This window comes from Hyperolius riggenbachi, chromosome 7 (assembly GCF_040937935.1).
Source record: "Hyperolius riggenbachi isolate aHypRig1 chromosome 7, aHypRig1.pri, whole genome shotgun sequence".
NCBI lineage: Eukaryota > Metazoa > Chordata > Amphibia > Anura > Hyperoliidae > Hyperolius > Hyperolius riggenbachi.
The window spans coordinates 55293263-55315211 of record NC_090652.1 but is presented as its reverse complement, the minus strand read 5'-3'; positions in this window follow the sequence as shown (position 1 = coordinate 55315211).

Here is a 21949-nt window from a genome sequence, read left to right as displayed (position 1 = left end):
GCAAGAATCAGAGTCAATATTCAGGCAAAGGTCGGCAGCAGATCAGATTGGCAAAGGTACAGAATCGTAAGGCAGAAGAGTAGTAAGAAGCAAGGCAAAAGGTCAAAATACAATTACAATAATATGTTTTTCCTAAGCTAAGTGCTAATCCCCGGAGTCCTGCCGGTTCAAACACACACGGATCTGACTAAGGTCTGAGCGCTAACACTGTGAAGTATTCGCAACAACAGACAATGAGCCACTGAGATCCCCAGGTTTAAATACAGACAGGCAATCCAAAGCTCCCGCCCAGAACGCTTCCACCAATCAGTGAGGAGATGCAGCAGCCAGGTGTCAGCTGACCAGCAGGTCAGCTGACCTGTCTCCTGAGCCCATAAAGGTCCTGCCATTCCCTGCGCAAGCGTGCCACCCTCTGTTCATGCACTGGCGAGAGACCAGCGTGAGATGACTGCGATGATGCGTCGGCGGCCGCTGTGACGTCAGACCCGGAAGCGGCGTTCGCTCTGCAGCCCGCAGCGGAGGTAAGCCCGCTATCCCTGACACTAACTATATAAGAGTACAATCAATGTGTTTAGGAGGTGTTTAGGAAGCAAAACGCTAGGTTTAGCTATGAGAATGCACTTGCTCAGACGCAACACAGCACTGGAGATACTCTCAGTACCAGCACAGTCACACAAGTACGTGGCTCCGCAAGATGGCCGTAGCCTTATATAGAGGAGGGGAGGGCCAAGATCCCCTCCACTGATTGGTTGCTAGGGTTGACAGGGCCTCGGCTGGAAGACTTCTCATTGGCCCAATGACGTCATCCCCGAATCCCGAAGCTGAACCCACCGCGTCATCCGGCCGAATTCAAGTGCGCATATTCGGGAACCTTCGAATTTGGATTCGGCATGATGTGGAACATTCAGGTTTGGCTTCGACTTCGGCAACCCTGAAAATCCACCCGAATTTTCAGGTAAATTCGCATTCGGGAGTCCTGGAGAGCAACCCTGAAAACCACCATCACTTGCACTCTCGCCATCGTGCGCACCAGTCCAGCACGGCCATCACTACACAAACAGCTGTTTGCGGTGCGTTACATAGTGAGTTTGGTCTGTCATTGTGAAGCAGTACACTAATTACACTACCTGATTGATGTATACACATGCAAGATGTTTTAAAGCACTTTATGCCTCCAATTTAGCAAAGCGATTTCTGCCCTTAAAACCCTGCTGTGTGTCAAATCCGTAATTTTCCCCAGGACTTTTGCCGTGTATCCCACTCTGCCATGCCCTCCTCCAGGTGTTAGACCCCTTAAAACATCTTTTCCATCACTTTTGTGGCCAGAAACAGTGTTTGTATTTTTCAAAGTTCACCTGCCCATTGAAATCTATTGCGGTTCGCATGGTTTGCGCGAACACAAACTTTTGCGGAAGTTCGCGTTTGAGGTTTGCGAACCTAAAATCGGAGGTTCGAGCATCTCTAGGCCTCATGTCTACAATCTAAAGCACCAAGGACAATCATCATTCCCCATATCAGTAACCTGATGAAGATGTTGCGCATTGTACACCAGACGCATTAGAGAAGTCCATGTTTTGGAATTAAGGGCAAAAATATTTTGTTCTCAATGAAATCTTGCAAGACCTCAACAAGACATAGCTTGAATGAGGAATGGGGCTGCATATTCTTCTTAAACATGCTCGAAAAAACACCCCCACCTCACCCCACATCCTACCTGATTACTGCTCAGAGGAATTATATACAGGCACAGCAGATAGCAGTCAAAGACAGTTGCTGAGACAATGAGATAGCACCGAGACGAGGTAAAGTCAGCAGTGCTTTTCTCTGACCTGATGTTTGCCAAAGTAGTAAAGGTACAAACTGCTGCCAGGAAGCAAGATAGTGGACACCCAATACATCATAAATCTGATTATCAAAATTTCAGTATAGAATAAATAAAAAAACCTGCTAAGCTATTGAATTTTCTGCCTAGCAACATGGAAAGCAACATTCCCATTTTACTTCCATTTCGGTGACAGCATGATTTGGAATGTCCCTATAGGTCTTACTCTTAGCCTGGTTTTAAAAAAACAGTGTTTCTTTCTATCACCCCATGGGCTTGATTCACAAAGCAGTGCTTGTGAAAAGCCTAATACCATGCCTAAACTCAGTCGCATCGCGGTGCAACTTTAACGGCGCACCCGATGCACCTATAAGGTTGCATGGGGTGCGACCTTAATGGTGCATAGTGCGCACCGTGGGACTTTGCGCGCGGGGTTATTTTAGAAAACAGTTCTAACCCAGTTAGCACCCAGTTATCATGCCTAAAGTCTTTTAGGCGTGATAAAACTGGGTTGGCACCACTTTGTGAATCAAGCCCCAAGTCTCTTCTCTATAGGAAAGGATTATTATTATTATTATTATTTATTGTATTTATAAAGCGCCAACATATTACGCAGCGCTGAACATTAATTTAGGTTACAGACAATATTTAGGGGTGACACAGCAATACGACAATACAGAATACAAGAAAACCAGATCACACAGCACAGTATGAGTACAAGGTAATGCTTAGTCAGTCACTGGAGGGGAGCATGGAGATTAGGCAAGTTAGGTTCACTCAGATGCATAGCATGGGTTCACAGTAATGGAGGTGCATGATCAGGTAGGACACAAAATGAGGAGGACCCTGCCCAAAGGCTTACAATCTAGAGGGAGAGGTAAGGACACGAACGGTAGGGGACCAGAGTTCATCTGTAGGTTTAGAGCACTTGTGAGGGGTAGTAGGCCAGAGTGAAAAGGTGAGTTTTGAGGGCTTTCTTGAAGATGTTGAAGGAGGGGGCTGCCCTAATGGGTGGAGGTAGGGAGTTCCATAGTGTTGGAGCAGCTCTTGAGAAGTCCTGGAGGCGTGCATGGGACTGGGTGATGCGGGGGGCGGTTAGGCGAAGTTCATTGGAAGAGCGTAGTGAGCGGCTAGGTGTGTACCTCTGAGTAAGATCGGAAATGTAGGTTGGACAGGTTTTGTGGACAGATTTGTAGGTCAGACACAGTATCTTGAATTTGATTCTGGACTGGATAGGAAGCCAGTGGAGGGATTCTAGGAGGGGATCTGCCGTGGTGGAGCGATGGGAGCAGTGGATAATTCTGGCTGCCGCATTCATGATGGACTGCAGTGGGGCTGTTCGAGTCATAGGGATTGTTTGTTTATTCTTCCTGGGAGAGAGGGGAATCACCTACAGTATACAGCAGGATCACCTCACATTCCTTGTTCCTACTTAATGGAGACACTCATAGCTAGTCAGAAACCAGACCTGTCATAAAACCTTTAACCACTTGAGGACCATAATGTTAAAGAGAATCTGTATTGTTAAAATCGCACAAAAGTAAACATACCAGTGCGTTAGGGGACATCTCCTATTACCCTCTGTCACAATTTTGCCGCTCCTCGCCGCATTAAAAGTGGTTAAAAACAGTTTTAAAAAGTTTGTTTATAAACAAACAAAATGGCCACCAAAACAGGAAGTAGGTTGATGTACAGTATGTCCACACATAGAAAATACATCCATACACAAGCAGGCTGTATACAGCCTTCCTTTTGAATCTCAAGAGATCATTTGTGTGTTTCTTTCCCCCTTCAGTTCTCATGCACTGAAGTTTCAGGCTGCTCTTTTCTTTCTGCAAACAGCTTTGCCCTTGTCTGTAATTCTTCAGTATGTAAAAGCCCAGCCAGTTCAGAGGACGATTTATCCAGCTTGTAAAAGATAAGAGAGAAGAGAGAAGCTGTCGTAATCTAAATAACTCACAGGCAGTGTGCATAGAGGGGCCTGGAAGGGGGAGTTCATAGCAGAACCACAACACTGAAGAACTTGGCAGCCTTCCAGACACAGGCCGACAAGTCTGACAGGGGAAAGATACATTGATTTATTACAGAGACAGTGATAGTACAAAGTGCTGCAGTAAGCCAGAACACATTAGAATAGCTTTTGGAACTTGTAGGATGATAAAAAACAGGATGCAATTTTTGTTACGGAGTCTCTTTAAACCCCCCTAACGACCATGCTCTTTTTTGTTGCACTGAGCTGTGCAGGCTTTTCAGCCTCCTGCACAGCCCAGCTGTGGAGCCCAGTGATCGGACTCACCTCCTTTTTTTGGCCCTAAGGGGACAGGCTGCCGGAGGGGTCCGATCGCTGTGGAAGTTGTTGTGTTTCTTTTTTTTTGCAGACTGCATCAGGCTGTTTCTCCCTCCCTCCCTCCCTTCCTCCCTCCTCTCTCCCCTTCCCTCCTCCCCTCAGTGCACTGTATTGAACAGGATGGCGATCCGTCCTGTTCCACCTCTCATAGGCATCAGCTTATGAGAGGACAGCGATCCCCGGCCAATCAGAGGCCGGGGATCGCCGATCTCGTACAGCACTGCCGGAGACCGCAGCGCTGTACGGATGTGAACAAAGGGGATTTCTTTCCCCTTTCATTTACAAACAGCTTGTTAGCCGCGATCGGCAGCTAGCAGGCTAATCACAGAGCTCCGCTCCGTAAACTGGCAGGGAACGATCACGCATTCGCCCGGCCATTCCCTGGGAAACTGCAGCTCCAGGACTTGATGCCAATTGGTGTTGGGCGGTCCTGGGGCTGCCGCCGCGGTCACGCCCATGGGTGTGACGTGGTCGTTATGTAGCTAATGTCAAACAGACGTTCACCATGCCTATCCCAGCAGGTGCAGAGAGCCAAATTGTCTCGATTCAACTCTGAAATATATAATTCCACATGGTGTTATAAAGTGATTAATATTCAAAAACTGCAAGGGCTCAGAATAGTACGTCAAGATCAATACATACATATTTTGAGAGGTGAATGATTCTTCTAGGTTGTCTGCAACCTGAGATATCCCACTGTCAGGGCACGCTAATACCTAGCTGGATCTTTACAAGCTTAGTTTACTGCCTGATAAAGCGGAATGTTACCCGTAAAACACTTTGCTATTACTTTGGAGTTTATTTGAATAAAGATATTTTTCAGTGAATAACTGATCGTGTGTCTTCTTGCGGGCGGTAAGTCCACTACTACCTCCCCCTTTTTTAAACGTTTTTTAATTATTTTATCCTTATCTGGCACCTCCGTTTTGAACAATTGTTCTGTTCCTGTGGAATGCTGAGGGCGGAAGCCAGACTGGAAGAGGACCAACAGGAAGTTGGCAGAGAGAAAGTGAAACAGTTCTGCATAAATGTAGCATTCTAACAGTTTTAAAGCGATGGGAAGAAATAAGATTGGTAATTAGGGAGGGCAGAAGGGTCCAATGAGGGTTTTTGATCAGTGCAGTGGTGTAATGATTCCTTGTTTAACCACTTCAGGATCACAGGTTTTTCCCCTTAAAAACCAAAACAACTTTCACATTTCAGCTCTCCTCCCATTCATTCAGCGATAACTTTATTGTTACTTATCACACTGAAATGATCTATATATTGGTTTTTTTTCGCCACAAATTATGCTTTCTTTGGGTGGTAGTTTTTGCTCTGAATTATTTTATTTTATATGCATTGTAAAGGGAATAATAAGGAAAAAAAGAAAAAAAATGATTATTTCTCAGTTTTCAGCCATTATAGTTTTAAAATAAAATGTGCTTTGGTACATAAAACCCACACATCTTATTTGCCCATTTGTCCGGTTTATTACAACGTTTAAATTGTGTCCCTAGTACAATGTATGGGGATAATATTTTAACTGGAAATGAATTAGCATTTTTCCATTTAGGGATTTTTAATACTTTTTCACTTATTACAAGAACTTTTTTTGAAAAAATATACTCTCATGACATCCGTATTACAAAAGTCCCTAAGGTAACTATTTATGTAAAAAAAATTAAATGATGTTGTGACGCCATCGATATGACATATCAAATGCGTCATGGAGTTACGAACGCCAGTTTCTTCGCAAACCAACCAAACTGACAGTTGTTGGTTTAAAATCCACTTTTTTTTTTCTCTTACACTCTGGCTGCTAACAACCCCTGGCTCTCTGGTAGCTTCTAATTACAAAACCTTGCACCTACATGGGACCGGGTGTTTCCTGGCCTTATGTGACCCCCTAGAAGGTTTATAGCTCATCCATCAGAGATTAGATGGACAGAAGCTAATAAACCGCCCCTTCTCCCAGACTGGTAGGAACCAATCACAGCAGGGGGTGCTCTCAGGATTACCTCAGCTGAAGGATCAAAAGGAATCCATCTCCCAGCTGACCTTTCTGTAATCTCACAAATATGAAATCCATCTTTTGTCATAAAGATGACTTTCCAAATAAGCAACGGCCTTTAGAACCCGCTTATTATGAAATTCGGGAAACAAACCCCACAATTGGATGTTCCCGAATTAAAGGTAAGCCCTGCCAAAGCAGAGATATGCATTTTGGGGTCATCGTTCACTCTAAACCCCCCAAGTTTGATATCATTGTTATCGTTAAATTCTGATCGACCTGAAAATGTTATTAGATTTAACATAACCTGTATGGTTTGAAGATTAGCACACATATCATGACTCAGCTATATTTTGTGTTCATGCGAAAGTGGGCAAATCTCCTGTCCCAAAGAGGTGTGTGATCCACGCCCCCTAACCCCTCCTTGCTGGAGTGGGGGCTATAACCACAGAGAGCCCAGAAAGCTCTGGGTCCTTTACCTTCAATCTGATGCCTAGTAACATCCTGGCAGCCCGCAAGGACACGGGCCAAAACCTCCATCTTGGAACTATTGCTAACAAAGGCCGGTTGGCCGCATGGCAACCGCCATTTTGGGACTTTCGCCAAAGACTTGCGATTGCCGCATGGACTACCAATAACGGTATTTGAACTGTATATTAAGACATTCTGTTTCTCTTCCTCTCTTCTCTCTGTCAAATCAGTCTGTTCTAAAATAAGCTGTGTGTATGTAGTTTAGAAATAAACTAACGATTTTATCGTTCAGTCTTGTGCCTTTTCTGGTCATCTGATTGCTGCTATAACGAATCTGCCCTCTGAAGAGTCAGTCATACTACCGCATTGTTTATGATTTGCTTATAAATTGTTGATTTGCTAGCTAGGTTGTAAATAACCATTTCTTCCTTCCAGGATTAGCTAGTACCAGATTTCCTGTGCGAAATCGATAACTTTCGTTTCTCGATTGTAAACACAATTCAAGATTGCAGCATATAGGGACCCAGTAACCTTTCATTAACGTCACATTGCTCACAGTCTTTAAGCTGTCGGAAGTGACTATTCCCCGAACGGTGACTGGAGCGTGTTGAACGTGATTGGGCTGGCTACCGTATTGTGACTGCGGGAGTCTCTTTCCTCCCTGAACTGGAAGAGTGGTGGCAGTGTATTTACCCGATTTCCAGCGCGAAATCGATATTTTTAGTTTACCGATTGTATATCCAATCAAAATTGTACATGTATGGGCACCTCCAACCAATCTTAACCGTTTACTATGCACACAGTGAATTTGCCTCCAGCAGTCTCTAGTGCATGAGACCTGCATGGCAACAGTGGCCTAGTAATATGGGATTGGTGGATGTTTGTCCCATTACATATTGTCGGCAGCTGCGCGACCAATCTTTATTGTCAGTCTGTTCACCGTACTCCCTGCGTATGCTAACGGAAGCCGATTAGACGGGATTGGCACGCTCTGTCGCCGTTTCTTTCTTCTACCTCTGACAATCCAGCAACCGGTCTCGTTGTCCGTCTGCGCCCGTACTTCCTGCGTACGGTAACGGGAGCAGATCTCGATGGGATCGCGGGGCTGGATTGTCACATTGGTGGCAGTGGTGGGATAGCACACCCCAAAACCAGGCATAGCCAGCTTTTGGGAAATCAGAGCGCAAAGATCTGACAAACTCAGTCTTTGCAACCAGAATAATAAGACAGTGGTCACTAAGTATCCTGTCTTGCAGAACCGAAGTTCTGGGCACAAAACGGTACACATTGATAGCGAATAGATTGGTCTACATTTCCTAACTTTTTCTTTGCTATACCCTATTCTTTCTTATACTCTTCTCTTCTGAGTGTCTGATTCAGTTCAGTTTCACCCAAATTGGTTTGTTCCTGACTTGCAAGCCCTCTGCAAATCGCACGGCATTGCTGCTTGCAGCACAAACAAGGCTGAGCTGGTGGCATTACTCCAGAGATGGAATCCTTGTCGCCACCTTGCTTAATGCCTCTATTACCTGCAATCCTGATACCCCCGGAGTGGTTGGCAAACCTGACCGGCGAGGATCTGCGCATATACCAGGAGTTCCGAGAACGGCAGCGCCAGCGTGAAGCAGAGCGCCAAGAGCGACTGCGCCAGTGGGATCTCCAGGACAAAGAGCTACGGCTCCAGCGTGAATTGGAGTTGGCCCAGCTAACCCAATCGAATCAGCACTCTTCACTATGTGTTTCGGTGGAGAGATGCGAACCTCTACCGTGACCCCCACAGCAAATCTTCCTGCCATGGAAGAGGGCATGGAACGAGACTTTCCTGTGCACACCTCTGAGAGGGCGTACCATCAGGTTCCTGTACCTGACAGCCAGAGAACCCTGGTGCTGGACAGTCACAGAACACTGTCCCAGGACTTGGAAGGAGGTAAGCCTACTGTATTCGCTCCTCCTGGCCCAGTGAGCTTTGTGCCACTGAGACCTGCAGCTGCTGCTATTGCTACATCCCAATCTGACACACCTGCCATTCGCACGTGTAATCTTTGTGGCTTGACTGGCCACATACAGTTCTTCTGTCCCAAGAGGAATAGAATGACAGCCCCTAGCCTGAAGATGGCTAGCAACCCTGATCCGTCACAAGCATCACCCTCTGCACTGCCTGTCAGCATGTCAGAGATGCTCTACCGTTCCGGAAATCATCACAGTGCTCCAGTGGACGACCAGATCATCTTTTGCTCCAGTGCTCCAGAAGTAGATGTTTCCTTGGTCTGTTCCGACCTTGCCACAGAGGAAGATATTCTCCCACAAAAGCTCCTCACCCTGACTGAAGTCAGGCCCAACCACCACAACCCTGTTATCCCAGGTCCCGAGAAGGCCGGATGGGGGTGGGTTTTCCAGAGCGGGCTGTTGCCGAGTTTCCCTCTCCTCCTGTGCTTGGCACTGATCTAGGCACGCTTGTGTGCCCTTCGGAATTTTCTGCTGATATGCAGGAGTTCCCAGCAGGACTCCCTGACCACCAGGTACTGTTCAAGCCTTTGGGAAAACAGGGAGATGTCAAACCCTTACCTGCTAATGCTACTGTACCTAACGCCGCTGGGCGGGAGGTACCCTCAGATTTACTTGTACCAGCAACTGACTGTCTTTTATCTCTTTCTGCACCTGTTATTACTAATGAAATTGCATGTGTCAGTGATAATTGTGATAGAAACGCTGTACATTCTTTGGCCATTACATGCTTTATGGCCAGCCGCCTGAACTCAGAGCTGACAGCAGGGATTCCCTCTGACAATTCTGACTTTCAGGCGGGTGACACTCATGCTAAAAATGACATATCATGTTATGCAAATGCTTTTGATAATGTTGTGCATGTTTGTGAGAGTACGCTGGATGACGCTTTCAGTGTCACCGGTAGTCCGGGCTCAGGACTATCTGGAGAAGTCTCGACTTTCTCTGATATCTCTGACCCCCAGACCAATGTCAATATTGATGTAATTTACACAAAAGGTGATGTTTATTGTGGTGTACCTGTGCAGACAGACACACACAGTACTGGTGGTAACCTGAGCTCAGAGCCTGCGGGCATTCCTGTCAGCTCTGACCCCAGAGAGTTTGATTTTCAGCAGCTGACCTCAGATCGCACTAGGCAGCTGGCTGAGATTTGTAGTCCCACATCCGTGAGGATACTACAGAGCGACTCCAACCTGCGTGTACTTAGTGGCCAGCTGTAACGATCGGTGAAGCACAGAGAGGATCTGATTACCAGTGATCTGCAGTATCACAGGAAATACAGATGTATACCAGATTATACGTGATCTGCAGTATCACTGATAATCCGATATACTAGCTAACCTCTGTTCGCTTGAGTAGAGTGTAGTGTTTGGTGTAACTGTAACACTTTGAGGACTAGGCCTCAGTGCAGTAAGGAGAGCTGCACAGATTCCTTCCGCAAACCTGAGCTCTCCAAGGCGGGAGGAGTCAGGCTGACAGTAGGAAGGATATTCTGAAAGTAACCCTCTGGCGGAAGGGTCACTTAACAGAACGAGGAACCGCCTCTAACAGTAAGGTCGGTTCTCGAGGTCGGACAAGCCAGGTCGTACACACACGGACAGATAAAGTACAAGATCAGGAGGCAAAGGCGGAGTCAAAGTACAGGCAGGGTTCAGCAACGGGGTATCAGAAATATCGGGGTACAAAATCAGGAGGCAGAAGCAGAGTCAAGGAACGAGCCGGGGTTCGGCAACAGAGTATCAGAAATATCGAGGTACAAGATCAGAGTTCAAAAGGGTAGTCAAGGCAGGCAGGAAGTCATAACAGATAATCACAATCAAACTAGTACTTTAGCTATCAACAGAATCTAGCTAAGTGTAGGATTACAGCTCCAGCTGGTCCCGGCACACTTGCGGATCTGACTACGGATCTGGGTGCTTCCACATAAGTGATCGCACGCCAGACGAAGAGCAAGTGAACAACCAGCAGTATATATACTCTAGGACCTTTCCAGGACCTCCCTAATTGCTGGTCCAATGGGAGCAGTGGAATTTGTCAGCTGACCCAGCTGGTCAGCCGACTCCCTTCTAACAGCTATTTAAACTCTGCCTCTGTGCTCGCGCGCGTGTAAGTCTGAATCTTGGTGGACTATCAGTCCCAGCCACACCAGTACTGTCATGCAATGTATCTAGTGCGGAGGCCGCCTCTGATGCAGATTCCGCCGTTACCAATGCGGATTCCGCCGCTCTGCCTAAGCGGCATGCGGCGGTTTTTTCGCGTTGTGACGCGCTGCTGAACGCGGAAACAGCCGCCTCACTGTGAGAGACGGCGGCTCCTCCGCGTTTCCTCACACCAGCCCACTAAGCCACCAGCAGCGGAAGTTCCACTATGGGTGTACAGGGAGAATGGTAACTACTCCAGTGAACCCATTCCCCGTGTAACTGACACCCCAAGTGAAAGCACGCTCCATGTGGATCTGTTAGAAGCCCAGTCAGACAGAACGCAGTTAGTTCTAGGAGAGTACAGCCACTTAGAACAGGAAGACACAGGTCCCCTGCCAGGCTTGATAGCTCCCACACGAGAATTGGCGGATGATGTGAAAGTCACCCCCCACCTCTCGTACTCCCAGAAGGCCTCGCTGAAGCGCACTGCGCCCCCACAGCGGAATCTTCGCAAAAACCCTGGGCAGGATACAACAGCTCACAGAAGGGACCCGGGGACTCACAAGCCCTTACGGCAGATCCCCTACCGCGCCTCTCTGGAGGTGCAAGCAAAAGTAAAGATGAAGTATGAGGAGATGTTACAGATGGCTGTCCTCCGCAAATCCTCTAGCTCACAGACCACCAGGTTCTGTGAGGCCTATAGGATGCCGGACGACATCCCAGTAACTGTTGCATATCCCGTGACTCCCCTCGGTGATCTGTTGGATTGGCTGGCATCCGCCAACTACCTAACGATCATGGATCGGAGCTACGGATACTGGCAGATTCCAACCGTGCCAGAGGCGCGCCTGGAATCCACATTCACCCTGCCCTTGGACTTAAACGCCTCGATGCGGATGTCTTTTGGTATGATGAATGCCCAAGCCACCTTTCCCCAGGCGTGGAACGACCTGTGGAAGAGCAAGCACGGTTGTACAGTCACGTACCTGGATGACATCCCTGTGTTCCCCCCGACTTGGGAGCAACACTGCGATCACTCATCCCTGGTACTAGGACAGCTGTCAGCTGACAATCTGACCGTTGAACCAGACGCAGATCAGATTGTCATGACAGAGGTACAGGCCTCTCTGGGAACAGCGGGATACTACAGGGAGTTTGGCAAGCCCGGTAATCTCCTGGCTAAACCACTGACCAACACAAAAAGGGCAACCCCCAAGGTCATGTGGAACCCAGGCTTTCCCGCTGTAATGAGCCCAAGCAGCAAGTTGGTATTGCTTCAGTCAAGGTCCTGCTAACCTATCCTTCCCCAACCTTGGAAGGGGAGGAGATGTGACGCCATCGATATGACATATCGAATGCGTCATGGAGTTACGAACGCCAGTTTCTTCGCAAACCAACCAAACTGACAGTTGTTGGTTTAAAATCCACTTTTTGTTTTCTCTTACACTCTGGCTGCTAACAACCCCTGGCTCTCTGGTAGCTTCTAATTACAAAACCTTGCACCTACATGGGACCGGGTTTTTCCTGGCCTTATTTGACCCCCTAGAAGGTTTATAGCTCATCCATCAGAGATTAGATGGACAGAAGCTAATAAACCCTTCTCCCAGACTGGTAGGAACCGATCACAGCAGGGGGTTCTCTCAGGACTACCTCAGCTGAAGGATCAAAAGGAATCCATCTCCCAGCTGACCTTTCTGTGATCTCACAAATATGAAATCCATCTTTTGTCATAAAGATGACTTTCCAAATAAGCAACGGCCTTTAGAACCCGCTTATTATGAAATTCGGGAAACAAACCCCACAATTGGATGTTCCCGAATTAAAGGTAAGCCCTGCCAAAGCAGAGATATGCATTTTGGGGTCATCGTTCACTCTAAACCCCCCAAGTTTGATATCATTGTTATCGTTAAATTCTGATCGACCTGAAAATGTTATTAGATTTAACATAACCTGTATGGTTTGAAGATTAGCACACATACCATGACTCAGCTATATTTTGTGTTCATGCGAAAGTGGGCAGATCTCCTGTCCCAAAGAGGTGTGTGATCCACGCCCCCTAACCCCTCCTTGCTGGAGTGGGGGCTATAACCACAGAGAGCCCAGAAAGCTCTGGGTCCTTTACCTTCAATCTGATGCCTAGTAACATCCTGGCAGCCCGCAAGGACACGGGCCAAAACCTCCATCTTAGAACTATTGCTAACAAAGGCCTGTTGGCCGCATGGCAACCGCCATTTTGGGACTTTCGCCAAAGACTTGCGATTGCCGCATGGACTACCAATAACGGTATTTGAACTGTATATTAAGACATCCTGTTTCTCTTCCTCTCTTCTCTCTGTCAAATCAGTCTGTTCTAAAATAAGCTGTGTATGTAGTTTAGAAATAAACTAACGATTTTATCGTTCAGTCTTGTGCCTTTTCTGGTCATCTGATTGCTGCTATAATGAATCTGCCCTCTGAAGAGTCAGTCATACTACCGCATTGTTTATAATTTGCTTATAAATTGTTGATTTGCTAGCTAGGTTGTAAATAACCGTTTCTTCCTTCTAGGATTAGCTAGTACCAGATTTCCTGTGCGAAATCGATAACTTTTGTTTCTCGATTGTAAACACAATTCGAGATTGCAGCATATAGGGACCCAGTAACCTTTCATTAACGTCACATTGCTCACAGTCTTTAAGCCGTCGGAAGTGACTATTCCCCGAACGGTGACTGGAGCGTGTTGAACGTGATTGGGCTGGCTACCGTATTGTGACTGCGGGAGTCTCTTTCCTCCCTGAACTGGAAGAGTGGTGGCAGTGTATTTACCTGATTTCCAGCGCGAAATCGATATTTTTAGTTTACCGATTGTATATCCAATCAGAATTGTACATGTATGGGCACCTCCAACCAACCTTAACCGTTTACTACGCACACAGTGAATTTGCCTCCAGCAGTCTCTAGTGCATGAGACCTGCATGGCAACAGTGGCCTAGTAATACGGGATTGGTGGATGTTTGTCCCATTACATATTGCTGGCAGCTGCGCGACCAATCTTTGTCAGTCTGTTCACCGTACTTCCTGCGTATGCTAACGGGAGCAGATTAGACGGGATTGGCACGCTCTATCGCCTTTTCTTTTTTCTTCCCTCTGACGATCCAGCAACCGGTCTCGTTGTCCGTCTGCGCCCGTACTTCCTGTGTACGCTAACGGGATCAGATCTCGACGGGATCGCGGGGCTGGATTGTCACAGATGTAATTTTTATTTATTTTTTAACAAGTGTTTTATTTCTGTAACTGTGGGGCAGGGATGGAACAGGTTAAAAGTAATAAAAAAAATATAATAATAAACTTTGTATGGAAAACAGTATAGTGGCATAAATTGGTGTATTTTACTTTTTGGCCACAAGATGGTGCTATTGAGACCGTGTTTCTATTAATAGAACACAGCCGAACACGGAAGTGTCGGGTCTCAGAGCTTGTATGACGTTTACAAGCTCTCCGAAGACACGGGAACGGTGATCGGGATTGAGAATCAAAAGATTCTCACATCCTGATCACAGCTGGAGGGGGCTGTGACGGTGGATCGGCGGAAAACAGCGCGGGGATCGTGAACGCGACGGTAAGGCAGCAGTACACATATCTACCCCCCTGATCCGCACGTGAAGTTTAAAGGGGCGTGGATATGCGTACCAAGGATCCTAAAGTGGTTAAATGAAGAAGAGAAAATGCCAGAAGAGATACAGAGGTCAAAGAACATTGTTAAAGCATGAATGAAGGAAGAGGAGAACTGGGGGTAAGGTAGGAGGTAGTAGGCTTCAGGGCACAGGTATTGAGGTGTGCTTTAGAGATTAGTGAAGAAAGACACTTTCCGCTTTAGGCAGAGAAATTTTTAGTAAAGATGGCCTAAACTGTTTGCCTGGTGAATAATTTGTAGTGAACAACGCGTGTTCACATTCGCATCTGTTTGCGAACATCTGGCGTGGAGCCAAAAGTTGACCCCTCACCCCAGAGTCAGCAAAAACATGGCAGCCAATCAGCTATCCCTCCCACCTGGACCACCCCCACCATTAAAAAGCCAGCAAAGTAGCCTTTTTACACTTTGACTGTGGCTGCTGTGAAGGAGACTAGGGACAGAGTATTTCTGCAGATCGGGAAAGCATTATTCCTGTGTTCTGTGTCACCAGTAGAGCTTCTTACTGCTACAATACCAATTCAACATCTACATAACCCCCAGAGCCCTTCTAAAGGCTGTACTTTGATCTTGTGATATTTCTGTTCAGTGTGTCCACACAGTGCACTTTAGCTGTTGCAGACAGGTGCAGTCATTGCTTAGTGCTACAGTAGTTCACAATTCTAAAGGCTGTTTTTATTTTTCTTGCTGTTGCTATATTGCAATTCTGCATGTCCAGTGCACTTATTAGCTGTTGGAGTAAGGTCTACTGGTCCTAGTAGTGCACCAACTTGATAAATCAATTGCCCTTGTAAGGGCAGTTTTTCTTTTACTTGCTATTGTTACATTGCATTTGTGTGTGTCCAGTGCACACATTAGCTGTTGGAGACAGGTCTGCTGGTCCTAGTAGTGCACCGACCATAACCCAATAATCCTTTACCACCACTACTGGCATCTAATATCCACTACTGTCCTTTTTATAAGGCCTCAGTGCAGAATCATTTTTTGGTCACTTAACTGGTACTGAAATACCTCAGCCCGACCATAGAGGCTGGAAAACCACGATCATCTGCACTTCCGCAAACATGCACACAAGCATGCCAGCCACTACACACCACTACACAAAGGATGATGCTGAGAGGACTAACATTTATGTCCTGGAGTGGTGTCAACTAGCAAAGGGAGGGATTTTGATCTGATGGGGGAATTGGAGGGTTATTAAACATTGAAACTGAGCAGAGTCGAGTAAGGACAAGATCTAGAGTGTGGCTATATTTGTGAATGGAAGTAGAGGACCACTGGGAGAAGTCATAGGAGGAGGTGAGTGAAAGGAGTTTAGAGGTAGCAAGGCAGTTAGTGTCTATAGGGACATTAAATTCCCGAATAAGGAAGGAAGGTATGTCAGTAGAGAGGAAATGAAGAAGCCATGCAGAGAAGTGGTCAGTAAAGGTGGAGGCTGATCAGTAACATCAATCTGGATGTAGTAATGAGAGTAGGTATGGGTAGCATGGACTTCAAAAGAAAAAAAATCCAGTGATAGTGTAGGTGAAAGTGGTGTGTAGGAGCAGTGTTTGGAGAGGAGAATTCCCACCCCACCCCCTAGTTTGCCACCTGATCTAGGCATGTGGTACTGGCTAAATTTAAGTTCACCGTATGAGAGGGCAGCTGGAGACACCATTTGGAGTATGCCATGTCTCCATGAGCAGGCTTTCCAGAGGACACTAGATTTGAGAGCGGGAGAGCTGGGGAAACAAGGAATGTTGATCAGGTTACTTGGGTTAGTGTGTAAGGAAGAGGGAAGATAGCCAGTGCAGGGTGTAATATGGTCCCAGCAGCTAGGATAAGTAGAATGATGAGGATATGAATTATATGTTACAGAGTACTGTCACATACTGAAGTACATTCAATGTTAATGTGCCCATTAACAGTGGGATTTTTAGTGAATGATTATTCAGATTAAAAAATAGGATCATATTTAAAAATTCTACTAAACTAAAGGATCTAGACTGTTCACAATTGTGAAACCAATTGCCATAATGTGTATAAAAAAGTTCATCATGCCAACTGACCAGTTCATTAAGAAAACAATTGATATTGAGATTGATCCAGATTTATTGGGCACATCAGCTTTTCTGCTTTCACGCAAAGGAGTCAATTCATGATGCTTACTTATTTTTCAACTTAACTACAAAGAGAGTGAATGCATGAGATCAGAGCCGGGCCGACACATAGGCTGGCGAGGCTACGGCCTCTGGGCGCCTGTCAATCAAATTAATCATGAGCGCACGCACAGAATCAGCCGCGGGTAGCAGCGGTGAGAATTTGTCTCTGATTGTGTACACTCAGTTGCCATGGCGCTGCTGCGCTGCCTGTACCGCCCCCCGCTCGCATGATGTTGATGACGTCCTATTACTTAAGCCAGCGTGCAGCTCACTCGTAAGCCCATGCTTACTGTGACTGACGCTTGGCTCTTGCGTGAGCCCCGCCCGTGGACCGCCCCTTGATGTCTGTGCTGAGTCCGCGTCCGCCCCCTTCCTCAGTCCTCCTCACGTCATGACGGTCACGTGACTGTGACGTCAGTAACGTCCCTCGCAGGCGTCCCTCTCGCAGGCATCTTCTCTGGCTGGGCTGAGGCTGCCTGAGTGCACTGCGTAGTAGTAGTGAGGAATGGACTGCACCCGCCGCAGCCAGCCATAATAAATCAAGTAAGTTAGAGAGTCAGTGCAACAAATGAAGAGACAGTCAGCTTCAGTCACAGTCAGTGTCACATAGTAGTGATAGTGAGTGCCTGCCTAGTTAGTTGTTGTTTGCTATATTGCTAACTGCTAAGATCTGCCTGGCCTGCAAGCAAGCAGCATAGTGCTGTCACCTGTGTATATAGGTGCAGAATGAGTTTGTGTTTGTGTGGATATAGTATATCATTGTTCATTCTACACCTATAAACACATGTGGCCAGAATTATGCTGCATGCCTTAAAGTAGTTATCAGGCAAATATTTTAAAAAAAGCTTTACTCACCTGGGGCTTTTTCCAGCCCCCAGCAGCCGACTGTTCTACGCTGTCACCTCCGCTGTGCTTGGTGCGGAAGCCGACCCTGAGGTCATCCGCACTGCGCATGCGTGAACCGCCTCTGTTAATCAAGCCCACGTTGTACGTGGCTTACTGCGCAGGCACAGTAGTTCTGCGTCTGCGCAGTAAGCCGCATACAATGTGGACTTGATTGACAGTGGCAGTTTGCACCTATCGCACCAAGCATGGAGACCCGGACAGCGGCGGGGAGTGGAGGTGACAGCGTGGAACAGTCGGCTGCTGGGGGTTGGAGAAAGCCCCAGGTGAGTAAAGCTTTTAATTTAATATTTGCCTGATAACTACTTTAAAGGAAATTTGAGTTGAACTTACCTGGGGCTTCTTGCAGCCCCCTGGAGTCCTCCTGTGCTGTGCCCACGGCACCGGTCCAAGACTCTCTGGTCCGGGCCTCCTCAACGCACTCCCGGGGGCGTTTGCCGCATCTTCCATTTATGAAAATTGCTAATGCACATGCGCAGTGTGCGCATAACTTGGGGCCGTACATGTGCAGGAGCCGCCAACTGGTGGCAACCAGCCAGCTTTGTGGTGGTCGCCACTGCTGGCCAAAGGGACTTGGACCGATGTGTGGTGGGCACAGAAGGACTTCAGGGGGCTGCTAGAAGCCACAGCTAAGTTCAACTCATTATTTGTAGACTTACAGTACCCCTGACCAGGGCAAGAAGTTAAATAAGAAATTGTTTAAAAAACCCACGGATCGCAACAACTTATTAAGGAAAGACAGTTATCACCATCCCCACACCACAAGAGCTATCCCCAAGGGCCAATTTTTTAAGAGCCAAAAGGATTTGTTCCACTCCAGATGACTATGCACAGGTAGGGCAGGAGTTGGTGGACAAATTTGTCACCAAGGGTTACCCACGTGAACAGATTGTTAGAATCCAGGAAGAAGTAGGGACCCTAAAGAGAGATGACCTTTTGAGAGGTGGGAGCAAAACAGGGGGAGGTGATAGATGAATACCATTTGTTATGCAGTTTGGGAAGAATACCCCATTGGTGAAAAGAGTAGTGAGGAAGTTTTGGCCTGTACTCAGTAGTGACCAGACAGTGGGAGGCCTCTTCCATGAGCAACCTTTGTTTGCCCTCAAAAGAGGAAAAACGATCCAAAACACGGTCAGAAAGATAGATACAGCCACCATTCCAATCAGACAGAATAAACAGAGGAATGGTACTTTTGCCTGTTGCAGTTGTAATGTTTGCTCGGCAATAGTAGGAGGCAACTCCATTTCTCATCCACACACCGGAAAAAAAGTACAAATTGGCAGTAGGTACACGTGCGCCAGCACCTATGTTGTTTATGGCTTAAAATGCCTGTGTGGCATGATGTATGTAGGCATGACCACACGGGCAGTACGTGTACGCATACAAGAACACAAGCGATTCATCAGCAGGTTCCTGGAAGGGAAGGAAAAATACGAGACCTCTGTGTCTAGACACTTTCGAGATGCTAGGCACAGGGCCTCACAATTGAGATGGATGGTACTTGACTCCATAGATGTTAAACGTTGTGGGGGCGACAAAGAGAAACTATTACTCCAAAAAGAAGCGAGGTGGATCAACCACTTGGATGTTATACATCCAAGAGGGATGAACGAGCATGTACAGTGGAAATGTTTTGTTTAGTACACAATGCTGTCTAGAGGTTTGTTGCACAACACTTTTTGCAGTGCTGTTCACAGTGCTTTGTACAATGCCCCTTGTTTTTACGATTTTTATGATGTTTTTCATAGAGGGCCTTTTTGTAATTGGGTCATACAATATTAGTGATACAAGCAATTAATTATATGCGGAGGTGCTAGCGGTTATTGTTATATTCTTGTCCTTTCTTTTTTTAGGTCGGAGTGCATGGGTAGCCCTTGTGGAGTGCCCCAGGATTACGGTCAGTCATAACATCTAGCAGTCATATTACGTATGAGATGGTTAGCCTTTTGTGGAGTGCCCTCATGAAGACTGCAATTTTAGATATTTTGATATGAACTATATTTTGTAGGTGGTACAGAGTTGTATTTTTCACACAATTTTTCACTTATTCTTCATATGTATGTATAGCTGATGTATTTATATATATTTATATATTTAAGAAATTGAACAATGTATGCAACAATGCTTGGTGTTGTGGTAGTAAGGCGTGGCCATTGTCTAGGTAGTGACCACCGTGCCCCCCATTAACCACTTGCCGACCGCACGCTTATACCGTGCGTCGGCAAAGTGGCAGCTGCAGGACCAGCGACGCAGTATTGCGTCGCCAGCTGCAGGCTGATTAATCAGGAAGCAGCCGCTCGTGCGAGCGGCTGCTTCCTGTCAATTCACGGCGGGGGGCTCCGTGAATAGCCTGCGGGCCGCCGATGGCGGCTCGCAGGCTAAATGTAAACACAAGCGGAAATAATCCGCTTTGTTTACATTTGTACGGCGCTGCTGCGCAGCAGCGCCGTAAGGCAGATCGGCGATCCACGGCCAATCAGCGGCCGGGGATCGCCGCCATGTGACAGGGGACGTCCTGTCACTGGCTGCACAGGACGGATAGCGTCCTGTGCAGCCCAGATCTCCCGGGGGAGCAGGTAGGAGAGGGAGGGGGGAGAATGTCGCCGCGGAGGGGGGCTTTGAGGTGCCCCCCCCCGCAACATGCCTGCAGGTAGGAGCGATCAGACCCCCCCTGCACATCAAACCCATAGGGGGGAAAAAAGGGGGGCGATCTGATCGCTCTGTGTGGCCGCGGATCTGTGCTGGGGGCTGCAGAGCCCACCCAGCACAGATCCAAACAAACAGCGCTGGTCCTTAAGGGGGGGTAAAGGGTGGGTCCTCAAGTGGTTAAAAGGGTGTGGTCTTGTGCTATTATAAATGTATCTGTTGGGATTGTTTTCATTTTACACCTGATGAAGAACTGTGAAGGTTTGTAACATGTAGTGTTGCTCCATCACCAATACACGCTATAACTAGCAAAGCCTTTTGTGTGCCGCCTCATCACTTTCTGTTGGACTTGGCTCTCAAGGGGGTGACCTGAGCGAGGTGTAGCACCGGCAGCACAGGAAAGTTGTTTCCTGAATGGGTTCCAGGACCGTGACCTGTCACATTGTTTGAGTAAAGCTTTTAATTTAATATTTGCCTGATAACTACTTTAAAGGAAATTTGAGTTGAACTTACCTGGGGCTTCTTGCAGCCCCCTGGAGTCCTCCTGTGCTGTGCCCACGGCGCCGGTCCAAGACTCTCTGGTCCAGGCCTCCTCAACGCACTCCCGGGGGCGTTTGCCGCATCTTCCATTTATGAAAATTGCTAATGCACATGCGCAGTGTGCGCATAACTTGGGGCCGTACATGTGCAGGAGCCGCCAACTGGTGGCAACCAGCCAGCTTTGTGGTGGTCGCCACTGCTGGCCAAAGGGACTTGGACCGATGTGTGATGGGCACAGAAGGACTTCAGGGGGCTGCTAGAAGCCACAGCTAAGTTCAACTCATTATTTGTAGACTTACAGTACCCCTGACCTCTTTGAAATAAAATGTTTTTAACGCTTTTTTTATTTGCTGTTATTTGCTGTGACATATGAGTCACAGCACCATCCTCCCCCTTTAGCACCCCCTCTGTTCCCCACTGTGCTCAGCCATAGTACAGAGCTCGCTGATGGGTGGGCAAGAAGTGTCAATACTTCCTCCTCTCTGCCAATCCTCAGGAATGCCCACCCCACTCGCCGTTATTAGTTCCTATCTTTACAGTGTGCTGGGGAGCTGCGCCATGTGCACTGTTAAGGTAATTTAGCTCAGAACGATAGTGTACTTGTAGCTGTATTAGTACACTATCGTTAGCGGTGAGTGGGGTGGGCGTTCCTAAAAACGTCCAGAGAGGAGGAACTACTGACACTCCCTCACCTCCCGTCATCGACGTCCTGCTCAAGTCGAATATTACGGCTGAGCAGAATGGGGGGTGCTAAAGGGAGAGGAAGTTGCTGTGATTTCTGTCACAGCACAGCAAATAACATAACATTAAAAGTACATTATTTTAAAGCGAGGTCAGGGGTACTTTAATGAAGAACTGTAACCAAGGATTGAACTTTATCCCAATCAGTAGCCAATACCCCGCCTTTCCCATGAGAAATCATTTCCTTTTGATCAATAGATCATCAGAGGGCTTATATTGTGGTGAAACCCCTCCCATACCAAGGACCTGACAGTTTGTCGTCTGTAAACGTTGTTGCATTATGGAAAATTTCCAACTGCCAAGCAAGCAGAATCTATCTGAGTGCATAGAACTCTCAGTAGTGAACATTCCGTACAGATCACCTGGCAGAACTACCAGAACTACCAGTATATGTAGATGTCAGATGTGCCCGGTGCACGATACTTTACCTGTCCGTGTCTGCCGCTGGCTCCAGGCTCCGCCACAATCTGCATACACACATGCCACCTTTACACCGGCAAGCATGTGTGGTGCATGTATGTAGATTG